This window comes from Mesoplodon mirus, assembly GCF_964341445.2.
Source record: "Mesoplodon mirus genome assembly, chromosome: 1".
Classification (NCBI taxonomy): domain Eukaryota; kingdom Metazoa; phylum Chordata; class Mammalia; order Artiodactyla; family Ziphiidae; genus Mesoplodon; species Mesoplodon mirus.
In genome coordinates this window covers 71,538,909-71,552,636 of record NC_138976.1, presented here as the reverse complement: position 1 = coordinate 71,552,636, position 13,728 = coordinate 71,538,909, and the positions used below count along the sequence as shown (strand labels likewise).

At 39.3% G+C, this 13,728-nt stretch overlaps 1 protein-coding gene across 2 annotated transcripts in view; it reads left to right on the top strand.

Moving 5' to 3' along the window:
- The window catches only part of JAK2 (Janus kinase 2), a 252,887-nt gene that overhangs the window by 42,948 nt on the left and 196,211 nt on the right, over window positions 1-13,728 (top strand). The window contains exon 2 of one of the 2 annotated variants that reach the window (XM_082605231.1): window positions 6,218-6,271. The exons of the other annotated variant lie outside the window; for it this stretch is intronic. The gene's annotated coding sequence lies outside the window, so the exon portion shown is untranslated. The remainder of the gene's footprint in view (window positions 1-6,217; window positions 6,272-13,728) is intronic. 2 annotated transcript variants of the gene reach the window in all.

Sequence of the window (13,728 nt, the reverse complement as noted above, 5' to 3'; positions counted from 1 at the left end):
CTTACCTGGTTGGGGCCTAGCAGCCTGTGGTGCACATACAGGGTGATTGCGCTTTTGTTCACAAGGAGACTCACTTGAATTATCACAAGTAAGAAGAAGGAGGGCATTTTAAGGATACAAGAGAGGTTGCATCCTTCACCATTCAAGGGAAAACAAGACACCTCGATCCTTGGGGAGACAAGAGCTTTGGGTTGGTTCTGCATCCCGAGAGGCTCTGGAGACCTCTCTCTTGAGTGAATGGAGCTTTCCTCTGGCGTGCCATCATCAGTGGATCCTAGCTACTCTTTTGTATGTCTGCTTCTTTCTGTTATGCACTTGTATTCTTTCACTTTTTGATGACTATATTTCCTCTACTGCAACTTCTGCTTCTTACAAATTCATTTTGCATAAGGCTTACCAAGGCTTCTTTTAGCTCCTACAGCTGCCATTGCTAACCACCTCATTCTCTCCAGCAAAATTCTCTAGAGATACCAGAAATCTGATTGGTCCAGCTCAACTTTCTGTACCAGATAAAGTCCATCACTGTCAAGCAGTGGTCCTTCTGGTCCAGTGGTTGTTTCATAGTCTCCTTGGGCGGGGGTGGGTGGGCTGTATAGGGCAGTTGTACTTGGAAGTTGCTGGAGGGAAAGGCAGACAAAATTGGTGTGTCTAGAATAGCATGTGACTTGGAGTTGGCCTCTCTGTACTTATCACTTGTGTGCTCAGGTTGAGAGTGAACATATTTTTACATGGGAAAGTACTGGTTAATCATGAAGCCTGACTTTCCTATCCAGTGTAAAGGCAAGTGTATTCTTGAAAACATATTTAAGAAACAGTGAAAATAAGACACAGGACACTTAGTTAAATTTGACCTTCAGGTAAACAATGAATAAATTTCAGTTGAGCAACATCAATGTTTGTGACATACTCACACTAAACGATTATTCCTTGTTTTTGTTGTTGTTGTTTTCTAAATCAGGCAACCCTAATTACAAGAGATTTTTCAAAGGAAAAGCTGTTCCTCAGGTATGTTATGAAAAAGTCTGAGAATTAGGAAATGGTCTGTGTCTGAGATATTCCAGCTACCTTCTGCAGGTAGGGGAATGTACTGCATTACACCGTGTAGTTTGCAGTGTCTGTAAAATTCATTTGGTGCTTAACTTCATGCTCCAAATAATCTTAACTATGGCTACTGCTGCTGCTGGGGTTGCTACTGTGGTTCCCTGGCTGTTTTATCACATGATGCACGCCAGCTGGGTAATCTAATGAGAGTTTAACAAAGGGGCTATTTACAGTCCTGTGGGAAGTGTGTAGGAAACCACGAGGGAGACTGCAGTAACCCCAGGCAGGCACGGTAACCTCATCTAGGCCTGATGGCTGTGTGAACAGGACCACTTCATAGGCTTTGTGGCCACCTGTCAAGGGACCTCGACAGCCCCATGGCGACCCTGCAGGTAGGGACCTGGAGAATATACATCTCACCTTCACTCTCCTTCCTTCCTTCCTCCCTCCGTTCTGCTGCCAGGGCTCTCAGGTGACTAAATCCAGGCGTAAGGCTCACAGGCCAGCCTCCCCAGTGCACAAGGCGGGTGGAGAGGAGCACAGAGTGTATGGAAGGGCAAATGGAAGACTCAAGCTCAAATCCTTCCTCTGCACAGACCCTCTTAATCATTTTATGTAGTCACCTCACTTGATCTCACAGCAGCTTTATGGTGAACGTACTGCTAGTGCCCCTGTTTTACTGATGTGGTTAAAGGATTAGTAATATTGAATAACTTGCTCAGGGTCACATAGCTAGTAAACAGTGTGAGAATCTAAAACTATCTATTCACCTCCATTTCACTGTACAAGACTTCCTGGTGACATCTTTTCATTGTTATTCTTTTTTTTTTAATTTCATGGTGTTTAAATTTTTCATTGTTCACATGTCATGTTGCCAACTCTTGAAAAATCCCCCCAGATCTAGTTTAGCAGCTTATATACAAAATGTGGTCACTCAGTGTTTGTTCATTTTCTGTTTGACTTCTGGTTTGGGGTGGCAGCAGAATCAGGGAGCCCAGGTTTAAGAGTTGGGTCAGTCAGTTGTTTCCTTGCAGGAAAGCTGACAAAAGAAGACGCCTGACTCAGAATCCATGGTTCACGTGGCACAAGTGAAGTCCCGACAAGTCAAGACTCTCAGACATCCCAAAGAGTAATTTTACAGAATCTTAGGTTTGGAAGGGCCCTTAGAGGTCACCTACAACCTCGCCCTAATGTGTGACTCCTATTCAAGATTCAGTCCATCTCTTCGTCCCTAGGGTTGTCCTCTAAGTAAATACATCAAGAGAGTGTCTGACCAAGAGATTTAGGGAAGGGTCCATAACTCCCTTGAGTGATTCTTTTTTTACTACCTAAGAGTTCCATTTCACTGCTGAACTTTGAACCTTGGTTTGCCCACTGATAAGACGGTGGTGGGTAATATAAGATATAATAATCTCCTTAGTCTCCTTGAAAATTTGCAGTGCTTCCTGAAGAAAGTGCCAAGTTGTGCTGTTGAAATAAGTAGGAGCAAACTTAGACTCCCTAAGTTAATTTAGCTAAATTCCTGATTTATAAAAGTAAGGAGAAGGAAATGTGGGTTCGAATTTTAATTATGAGACAAAACATGAAAGATGATTCAGTTAGTGTATAATATAATTCGAAAAGTGGAAATAATGGACTAGAGACAAGTGTTTACTTTTGGAAAGTGAAACAGAAAGAGATAAAAGCCAAATGACTTTTTTTCTATAAAAAGCCAAGCCCATTACTCTCAAAAGCTGAAATCTTCCCTTTTATTTGGATTTTTTTTTTTTTTTTTTTTTTTTTTTTTTTGCAGTACGCGGGCCTCTCACTGTTGTGGCCTCTCCTGTTGCAGAGCACAGGCTCCGGACGCGCAGGCTCAGCAGCCATGGCTCACGGGCCCAGCCGCTCCGCTGCATGTGGGATGTTCCTGGACCGGGGCATGAACCCGTGTCCCCTGCATCGGCAGGTGGACTCTCAACCACTGCGCCACCAGGGAAGCCCCTTATTTGGATTTTTGAATCATTACACCCCTAGAAAAATAGTTTTTGAGTTTGCAGTTCCCGTAGGATTGCATAAGTTATTTACACTATTAAATTTACTTTAATTTTATATAATTTATATATATATTTTTTCTTCCAACTTGTATGTTTAGGGTTTTTCTAATAGTCAAAGAAGGTAGTTTGAGTTTAAAACTTGGTTTCAGAGGAAGGTTAGGTTAAGTGGGGAGAATTCTGCTGTTTGGATGTGGCTTTCTCTCTCAGTCTGTTATAGGAGCACAGGTGTCGTGGGCCTAAATTCTGTGTTTGCTGTGCCTATCCTGCCACCCCTGACTTCCCTCAGCTACTTTCAACCGGGATTCCCCCTTTCTGCTCCTGTGACACCTTAGGCATGCGTCTTTATGGTACTTGTATAAGTCCTTGTACGTGTTCAGTACTTGTAGAGGGTCGTGTGGGTAGAAAGAGCATCTCATTGATCTTAGTAACCGAACATGCCCGGCATGTAGTAAATGCTCAACAAATGCTTGTTGAAAGAATGAATGGATTCTCTCACTCTCTAATGAAGCCTTCCTACCTGCAGGAGCTCCACAGTACCCTCTGCATGATGGCGGGGGGTGGGGGAGTGGGGGAGGTGGGGGGAGGTAGTTGCCTGAGTGAATCTGGGCCACTGCAGATTTTCTGCTGCCAGTACCTGTGCCTGAAATTTCTCCCTTTGTTTCTATTTTCTTTGACTTAAGACAAATAGAAGCTTTAGTCCTACTTAAAATGCGTATGTCCTTTGAAGAGGTAACTCTTTAAACTTTATGAAGATGTAAACCTCATTCTAAACCTTACAATTTAGTGTAAGTCCACTTGTGACCTCCAGTTCTTGGAAGAGGGTTTGTTATAGGAGATAGGAGAGATAGAATGAAGATACCAACAGCTTGAAGAGGGTGCAGAGAAGGGGCAGCTGGGGATACAGAGGGAAACCTCTAAATAATTTTGTGTCATCCTCACCAGACTGGTTTTTTATGTTTTTCAAAAGGTTCTTTAGGTTACGCGATAAGAAGAAAGTCCTAAAAGCATCTTCCTTTCCAGGTTTGGGCTTTGTAACAAAGTCCTTCTAAAGATAATGTCTGGGCCTTTGATGTCTAATTCTAGTTGAAAAGAAAACTAATGTAAGGAATGACTCTAATGGTGGAAATTGCATGTCAGTAAAGAGGATAGTGCTATTAGAGTCTGGAGTAATTTGGGAGACAGAAAGGCCTTTCTGATAGCTCTTAAATTGTACAAAGTCAATGGCAGTTAGCTTAATCTACCTGCTTGTAAGATCGGCCCTGGATAATGCCGTGACTTATTGGTGGGAAATAAGTAGAATTGTCTTGGTTTGTCTGAGACTGTCTCCATTTTAGCACTGAAAGTTCTCTGTATCCTGGGAAACCTCCAGTACAGGTCAAACCACAGCATTTGGTCACTCCAAAGGACTCAAATATGAAGGTGCATTATGTTCTCTTAATTTTAACATTAATACAGCTTCTAACTTGGTCTCCAGTACCTGTGGGAAGAAGATACATTTTTAAATAAGTAAACAAGTCACACAGTTTGGGAGGATGTCAGCTCTCCTATCTCATTTTGATAAGGCAATCTCATAATCAGCAGAGAACTCCCAAATGTGGCTATAAAAATAGCAACAGTTACATAATTATACTTACCTGGTTTAAACCACTAATAAAACATTGCCAAATTTTAGCTTAGTGTGTGAAGATAAATATTTTTATCTGCAAAGATAAATATCTGCAGATGAAATATCTTCATCTGCAAAGATGTTGCATTACATGCACAAGAAGAGTTTTATTTTTCTGGATTAGCATACTTTTGTTTTAATTACGGCTTCCATCATTTTTCACCACATTAACAGAACACAGTTGATTTATTGTTGCAGGATATAATTTCAATGGACACCTATTGCTTTTGTTTACTGAAAGCACTATACTGTGTTATTTATTTTTAAAATATATTTAATGAGGCATCCTTTCACTTATAGATCACCTGTACTTAATATAAACTTTTAAGAGTTAGTGTCATTTATAGAGCTCTAAATATATAGAGAAGAAATAGAGAGGGGAGAGAGAGCCACCAGATGCCTGCTGCCTTCTAACACCTAAAGTGCTACATTTATTTATTATGTGAATATAGAGACAGTAAGACTATTCATGAATCACAAATCAATAATATCCACCAAAGCCATGCATTAAAAACAAATCAAAACACATTACTAAATAACTCTTGGGTTAAGGAGAAAATCAAATGGAAATTACAAAACATGTAAAGATGAATGGACACAGAAGCATTGCAAAATCTATGTAAAATCTTTACAAAATCTGTGGTTCATAGTCAACATGCTACCCAGAAGGAAACCTATAGTGTTATGTATATAGAAAATAAGGGATATTGAAAATAAATTAAGGGGACTTCCCTGGTGGTGCAGTGGTTAAGAATCCGCCTGCCAATGCAGGGGACATGGGTTCGATCCCTCGTCCAGGAAGATCTCACGTGCTGCAGAACAACAAAGCCCATGCACCACGACTACTGAGCCTGTGCTCTGGAGCCCACGAGCCACAACTACTGAGCCTGTGCACCACAACTACTGAAGCCCGTGTGCCTAGAGCCTGTACTCCGCAACAAGAGAAGCCACCTCAATGAGAAGCCCGCACATTGCAATGAAGAGTAGCCCTCACTTGCCGCAACTAGAGAAAGCCCGCGCACAGCAACAAAAGTAAAAAGTAAATTTATTTAAAAAAGAAAATAAATTAAGCAAACTTTCAAATCAAAAGTTAACCTCCCAATTCAGCAAACAAACAAACAAAAACCCCAAAATGAACACAAAAGAGAATGGAAAAATGTAAAAAATGTAATGGCAGAAAATAATGCAATAGAAAATGATAGTAGAGGCAGCTGAACTTGAGAAAGTTCTCCTTTTACATTAGAATCTCAGCTGCCTGTTCTCTGATTTGGATACTCTCCTCCCGGCCCAAGGAATATGGATTATGGACATTGAAACAGAAACAGAAGGAAGAGAGCAGGAAATCCATGATTACCTTTTTCTGGGAGACTGCAGAGGGGAGAAGAATAACTAGCATTTACTAAGATATATGTCAAACATTATGGTATGCAGGTTATATACATTTTTTGGTTTAATAATATATCTTACTCATTTACAGATGAGAATATTGAAGCTCAGAGTGGCTTAGTAATTTCTTCAACTTGACCAGACAGTAAGTAATGGTGCTTGAACTTGAATTCTAGAAGGGTTATTAATTGGAGTTTAATTTACCACGTGTTGTCAGTTAAAGATGCCATTGGTTTTAGAAACATCTTGTTTTGAAAACTCATATCTGTCTGGGAAGGTCATGGGGCTATCAGTCATTCACATTTTAGAGTGAAATGGTTCAAACAAATTGCTTTCCTCTCAACACTTAGCTGAGGTTAGCTTAGCTGTATTAAAAGAATGGGACATTTGAAATGGTTGGAGAGGGAGGAGTAATGAAGTAGGAGTGGTCCTGCTTGGAGGCTGAGGTCTGGATGAGACTGTAAGCCAAAAGTACAGAAAGGGAAGTGGGAAGATGCCAACGATAGAGTCTGACTATTTCAAAATTCTGGCTAGGGTCAGCCCCACCCACAGGAAGAGCAAGATAAGTTCTTCCTCTTCTCTCTCCTATACAAATCAGTCCCTATCCCTGGGACAAGAGGTCCAGGTCCAAGGGCTGCTCTAGGGAAAATAGAGTCGGAATGGACTTTAGAGGCTATGCATGCTACTCCCCATCAGGCTTCCCCCACACCCATACAGTACCCCCAAATTATCCCTGACATCCTTGTTGGACCAGAGTGATAAGAAACTTGTTCCCTCAGAGGACATCTCATATCCACTTTGAGTTTGAGTTTATTGTTAGAAAATCCTTCCTATCATTAGCAAAAATCTTGTCTCCCTTCAACTTCCCCTCATTGGTCTTACTTCTGCCCTCTGGAATTGCCCAGTCTGTGTGGTATTTGTTCAAATGGAATTTGATCTGTCATGTACTGTTGTTTTTGGCTGATTTGCTAAGTTGATTAGATTCCTCTATAAACTCAATGTTTCAGATCAAGGTAAATGTGGTAAAATGTTCTAGCAATTATTTTTTCAGAAAGACTGCCACTGCTTTCTTAAAATAAGAATGCTCCCAATTTACAGATTCATTTTGTGAGAACAGGCTTATATACAAATCCATAGACTAACCCACATAAAGCATCCACATAAAAAAGAAACAATCAGTATATTTTTACTGTTGATAGGCACTGCCTGAAAGCTACCTCTGTTCTTGTGTGGCAAAGTAAAATAACTAGATATTGAGAAGAGATCATCTAGTTAACCAGCTTGGGAAAATGTTCCACTTCACTTTTGATTTTAAAAAGTAACAATTAAAATGATAATGAGGTACCTTTTTTCTTCCATTCATTTAGCTACAAAACAAAGCAACACCCATAGTAATATTTAATATTTGTTGGGAAGAAGTAAAATTAGTACTCTCATCCATTACCATTAGCATTGCAAAAATCTTCTAGGAATCAATTTAGTAATATCTATGATTTAAAAGTATCAGATCCTTTGGCCCAGTAGAATCTTCTGGGAAATTGTACTAAGGAAATAATCAAAAGATTTAAAAATATGTGATGAAAATTTGCATTCTGTTACAGAACAATTATTTGTAATGGGGAAAAATTGTTCACAACGTAAAAATCCAACAATAGGAAATGGTTAATTCGATTATGGCACATCCGCTCAGTGGGAGATTAGGCAGCCATTACAAGTAACGATTACAAAAACAACACTTGGTGTAATCCTAGAGGAAAAGTCTTAAGTAAGTCATTGGGGTGGAAGCAGAAAAATGCTGAGACTCACTAGTGTGTAGGCACATAAAAAATTCTTGCAGTATATAAAAAATCATGTATACAAAGAAACACACTGAAATTATTTTTATGATAGAAAGATGAGAGAAGAGTTTTATAATTAATCAAGATAATGACCCAATGCCTCATTTTTAAACCAAAAAGTACTGTATAAATTAATTTTCATCTGGACTGTTGCCAAGAACTGCATCACTAACCTTGAGCAGCAGAAATATACAACTATTACTATAATCTTTTGGGGGATGTGTCAAGAATATACATGTAAAAGCCTCTCTCTGAAAATAAGCATCTTAGGTATATACCCAACCCCTTATTTCTTCCCGTGCTACTCCTCTAACAAAACTGGAGGAGACCACAGAGTAGAAAAGGAGCTTTTCCAGAAGCAGAATTTTGAAGTATCAATAAGATGCTAACAGATAAACCCCTTCTCCTCTCCTCTAGGATACCCTGCTTACTGCACTGAGCTCTGGGAGGAAAAAGTACTAATGTGGCTAGTTACAAATGAAGGAGAGGAAAAGGGAGGAGTTGCTGGGAGAGTAAAACACTCTGGGTCCTCTGACACCCAGAGGAAAATTCAGAGCTGGACTACATTGCTGATTCTTTGGCCACTGGAGCAGAAGGCAGATTGCTTGGTTAAATACAAACCTTCTTTCCTGCTCTTGCTGTTTCTATTGGACTTTTACAGAAGCTAGGATTTTTGCACATTTTGGCTGACTTCTTTATTCTGTTTTTCTTCTCCAACTTTATTATGGAAGGTTGTCTAGTGTTTCCTGTTTGTCTGAGGTCCCCATTGGTAGTAGCAAGAAACACTAGTTATTGGGATGTGCTTGATTATTTGAGTCTCCAAAGCTCCTGGTCATTGCAGACTGTGGGACCAAGAGTTAACATAAGGATATGACTGTCAGTCAGTTTTCAGATATGTGTATGCCACTGGGCACACCAAAATGTGGGATATATTAGTCAGCTGTTGTTACACTAAAGCTGAGTAACAGCCTCACAACTTAGTGGCTCATAAAAAACAAGAATTTATTTTCCTTGTTCATGGCTCATAGATGAGCTAGCACTGCCCTGTTTCTGCAGGTCAGCTAGGCTTGTATCAAAGCTTCAGGTTGGGATCAACTGTGCTCCATGTGTCCTCAAAATCCCATTAGCTACATGAGGTACATTCTTTTCCTGATGGATCACCAAGCACAAGAGGCAGGCCAAGTCAAACTGCTCATTTAGGGCTTGTACTCACATTTGCTGTTATTCAGTGGCCAAAGCAAGTCACATACATGACTATACCCAACGTCATTGGGATGGGGAAATAACTTTCATTAGATGTTCATGTGGCAGAGGGAGGGGGTGAAGAATTGAGAACAATTATCTAATTTACTATAAGGAACAATGTGTAAACAGATTAATTCAAATACTTCAAAAGGAAAACCCACTGACTTGCAGAATAAATAGAATTATTGCCAAGTGTGAAAAATGTTCCATTTTTCTAATTAGACTAATGAAAACAATAAAATATCTCAGTTACCTCATATTTCTTTTAAAGAATATACAGGCTCACTACATTTTAATGACAATTCCTGCTTATGACTATGTTGGGTGTCTGGCCAAGTAGGAATTGGTTCACTTGTAGGTGAGTTTCTGATTTTAGATTTTACACACACACACCAACCCACCCACAAACACACACACACACACACACACACACACACACCCCACTTGTTTTTAGGAGTTTGTAATCAGTGAGTAAAATGTGCCCTGAAAGGAAATCACTTGGTAAGAACTGCTATATGGTAAGAAAAGGTGACTCAAGAAAAGAAGTTCCTTGTGGTTGTAAACTTTACTATGTTGTGGATCTCTACAAAAATAAGCCTTCTTTTAAAAAAGAAGCTGATTTAAGGCAAAAGTTTTAAACTGGAGGTTTCTGTTTTAATTTTTCAAAATGAGAACACTTCTTAGGAAATTTTTCTATTTGTTTTAATGTAAAAAGCAAAGGCAAGGGATAAATAAAATCTGAGTTCAAGCTAGATAGGTTGCAACAACAACGATATTTATTTTTTTGAAAGCTAAATTCTTTTAAGATATTTTATTTATTTATTTATTTATTTATTTATTTATTTAGGTTGCGTCGGGTCTTAGTCGCAGGCACTCGCAGGCACATGGGATCTTCGTTGAGGCAGGCGGGATCTGTTTGTTGTGGCATGCAAGCTCTTCCTTGAGGCACTTGGGCTTCTCTCTAGTTGTGGCGCATGGGCTCCAGGGCACATGGGCTCTCTAGTTGAAGCTCAGTAGTTGTGGCACATGGGGTTAATTGCCCTGCGGCATGTGGGATCTTAGTTCCTGACCAGGGATCAAACCTGCATTCCCTGCATTGGAATGCAAATTCTTTACCACTGGACCACCAGGGAAGTCCCGCAACTATTTTTTTTTTTTTTTTTTTTTGCGGTACGCAGGCCTCTCACTGTTGTGGCCTCTCCCATTGCAGAGCACAGGCTCCGGACGCGCAGGCTCGGCGGCCATGGCTCACGGGCCCAGCCGCTCCGCGGCATGTGGGATCTTCCCGGACCAGGGCATGAACCCGTGTCCCCTGCATTGGCAGGCGGACTCTCAACCACTGCGCCACCAGGGAAGCCCAGTCCTGCAACTTTAAACTCTAGGGGAAAAGAGCTGATAGCTCAGAGTAAAACCAAGTAATAGATTCAAGGAAAACTGGTTAGGGAATTTTTTTTTGTCTGATTTTTTTAATTAACAGCGGCCTTTCTCCATATTTTTCCTGTTTTTTAAGATTCAGATTAGAAGTTGTATAGTTATGAGGGATTAGAGAAATAACAGAGAAAGATGGAGTAATTTCAGTTTCAGAAAGTTCATCTAGCTTTGCCTAGATGGATAAATGGGGGCACTAAAGCATGAGTCTGACATTTCTTGTCCCAGCTTAGTGGACTTCCTCCTGAAATGGAACTGGCACTTTAAAGCACATCTCTTTGCCTTTTTTCTAAAGAAAAAGGAAATTACATATTCTAATTAACCAGCAATTATCCCTCATTAATGAAGAAAGCACAATTTTCAACACTCCCGCTACTTGGCACTCTGGAAGCAATCAAGTGAGGCAAGATCCCTATAGCCTTAAGGGCTTTTTTTTCTTGAACAGACAAAACTAGGGTAATTTAACGAGTAATAGCAATCATTTTTTACAATCAAAAGGACTGCAGGATTTAATTAGTTCTTTGACTAATGCATAAAAGTGATATTTATGCTTTTCCAAAGGCCAGTATTCAGCATGGACTAAGAGAGGAATGTGTTTTAATAACATCTCAGCAGAGTTTTATGACTTTAATTTTTTAAAGTGTCTTTATATCCATCATTCTATTTTATTTCATAGTATTTTGGAAAGTGAGTCAGGCATTTTAATAGCCATTTTAAAGGTATCTCTAATAGGTTACATTTTCTAAATAAAGTGACAACTGCTTAGTACTAGCGCTATAGTCGGAATGTGAAGCTCTTGAGGACATCTAAACTCTGACCCCTGAAATTCATATAATGCCCTATGACTGCTCAAAGAAAATGTGCTTCGAGTAATTTATCCTTATTAAAATGATTTAATTGTGACAATAAAGTTCATTTTCTTGTGTCTTTAACATTTAAAATGGATTAATTGTTTAACTAGAAAGTTGTATTCCACTGATTAGTATAGTCATGAAAAAACCACCTATTTGTTTCTTCTTCAAGGAAATGTAGGAAGTTTTAAAAATATGAAGTACATTTTTTGTTTAAGATTAATATGCAACGTTATAAATAACTTGAAGAGTCTTCCAAAGTTGCAACATCTGAATTCAATTGTGTGTTTCCTATCAGGCTTTTTTATACATAGTTTTTTTCCAACATTTTATTAGGAAAATTGTCAAATATACTGAAAAACTGAAACATCTACATGGTGAATTATATATACTCATCAACTAGATTCTACAATTAGCAGTTAGTTTGCTTTATCACATATTTATCCAACCATCTATTTATTGATCCCTCCATCCATCAATCCATCTTATTTTTTGATGCATTTCAAAATAAGTTTAAACATCAGTATACTTCAGCTAGTACTTCAGCATACATATTATTAATGGGTTCAATATTTATTTATGGGTTTTTTTTTGAGCTAAGATTTACATATTGGGAATTCACCATCTTAAGTGTACCACTCAGTGAATTTTGACAAATGCATATACTTTGGTAACATAAACCCCTTTCAAAATATAAAATATTCCCACCTTACCAGACAGTTCACTCATGCTTCTTCTCAGACAATTCCCACATACCTATCCCTGAAAAGGCAACCACTGCTATGATATTTTTCAACACAGCTTAGTTTAGTAGCATTATATAAGTGTTTCAGTTGTTATACATCTTCTCTGATATTTGGTATTATCAGTCTTTTTATTTTAGCCACTCTTATGCATTTAGAGCAGTATCTCACTGACTAATGATTTTGAGCACTTGTTCATGTATTTATGGCATTCCTATATCTTCCTTTGTGAAATCTCAGTTTAAATCTTTGGTCATTTTTAATTGGGTTGTTTGCTTTTTTAATATTGAATTTGTAGGATTTTATATATTTTGGATAAATCTTTTGTCAGCTATATGATTTGCAAATCTTTTCTCCCAGTCTGTATCTTACCTATTCATTTGCTTAGCAGTGCCTTTTGATGCAGAATATTGGTTTACTGATTTATGTAGATCTTTCAAATGTTGACACATCTGATTATACAAAATTTAAAAGATGACATTTACTCATAGTGCTATCAGTCTTATCAGAAAAGTGTTTAAGTATTGAAAAGCTGTCAAGCTAATAATGTTGGCAGATACTAGGGTTCCAAAATTCAAGAAAATGTCTGCCATTACCCAATTCCAAATAACCATAGTTTACTGGTCATTCTTTTTTTTACATACTATTTTATTATTATTATTATTATTATTATTATTATTATTATGTTTTTGGCTGTATTGGGTCTTTGTTGCTGCATGCAGGCTTTCTCTAGCTATGGCGAGCAGGGGTTCCTCTTCGTTGTGGTGCGCGGGCTTCTCCTTGCAGTGGCTTCTCTTGTTGCTGAGCATGGGCTCTAGGTGCGTGGGCTTCAGTAGTTGTCCCGCACGGGCTCAGTAGTTGTGACATGCGGGCTCTAGAGCACAGGCTCAGTAGTTGTGGTGTATACGCTCAGTTGCTCCACAGCATGTGGGATCTTCCTGGAACCCATGTCCCCTGCATTGGCAGGTGGATTCTTAACCACTGCGCACCAGGGAAGCCCTGATTTCTTTTTTGATGTAAGCATCTACAGCTATAAATCCTACCCTAGGTCGGGCACCCCCTCCCTGGCTGCTCCCCCAAATCTCAGGGAATCCCTAGCTACCAGCCAAGGTTCTGATGGCCTTGGTAGGAGAGGGATACAACTATTTTAGATTGACAGAAAAGTTGAGTGGAAAGTACAGAAATTTCCCATACACCCCTGTCCCCATATAGGCACACAAAACCACCCCATTATCAACATCCCACACCAGAGTGATGCATTTATTACAATCAGTGAGAATACATTGACACATCATCACCCAAAACCTATAGTTTACCTTAGAGATCACTCTTGGTGTTATACATTCGTGGGTTTGGACAAATTTACAGTGACATGTATCCACCATTTTAGTATCAAGCATAGTTTCACTGCTCTAAAAAAATCCTCTGGGGCTTCCCTGGTGGTGCAGTGGTTGAGAGTCCGTGTGCCGATGCAGGGGACACGGGTTCGTGCCCCGG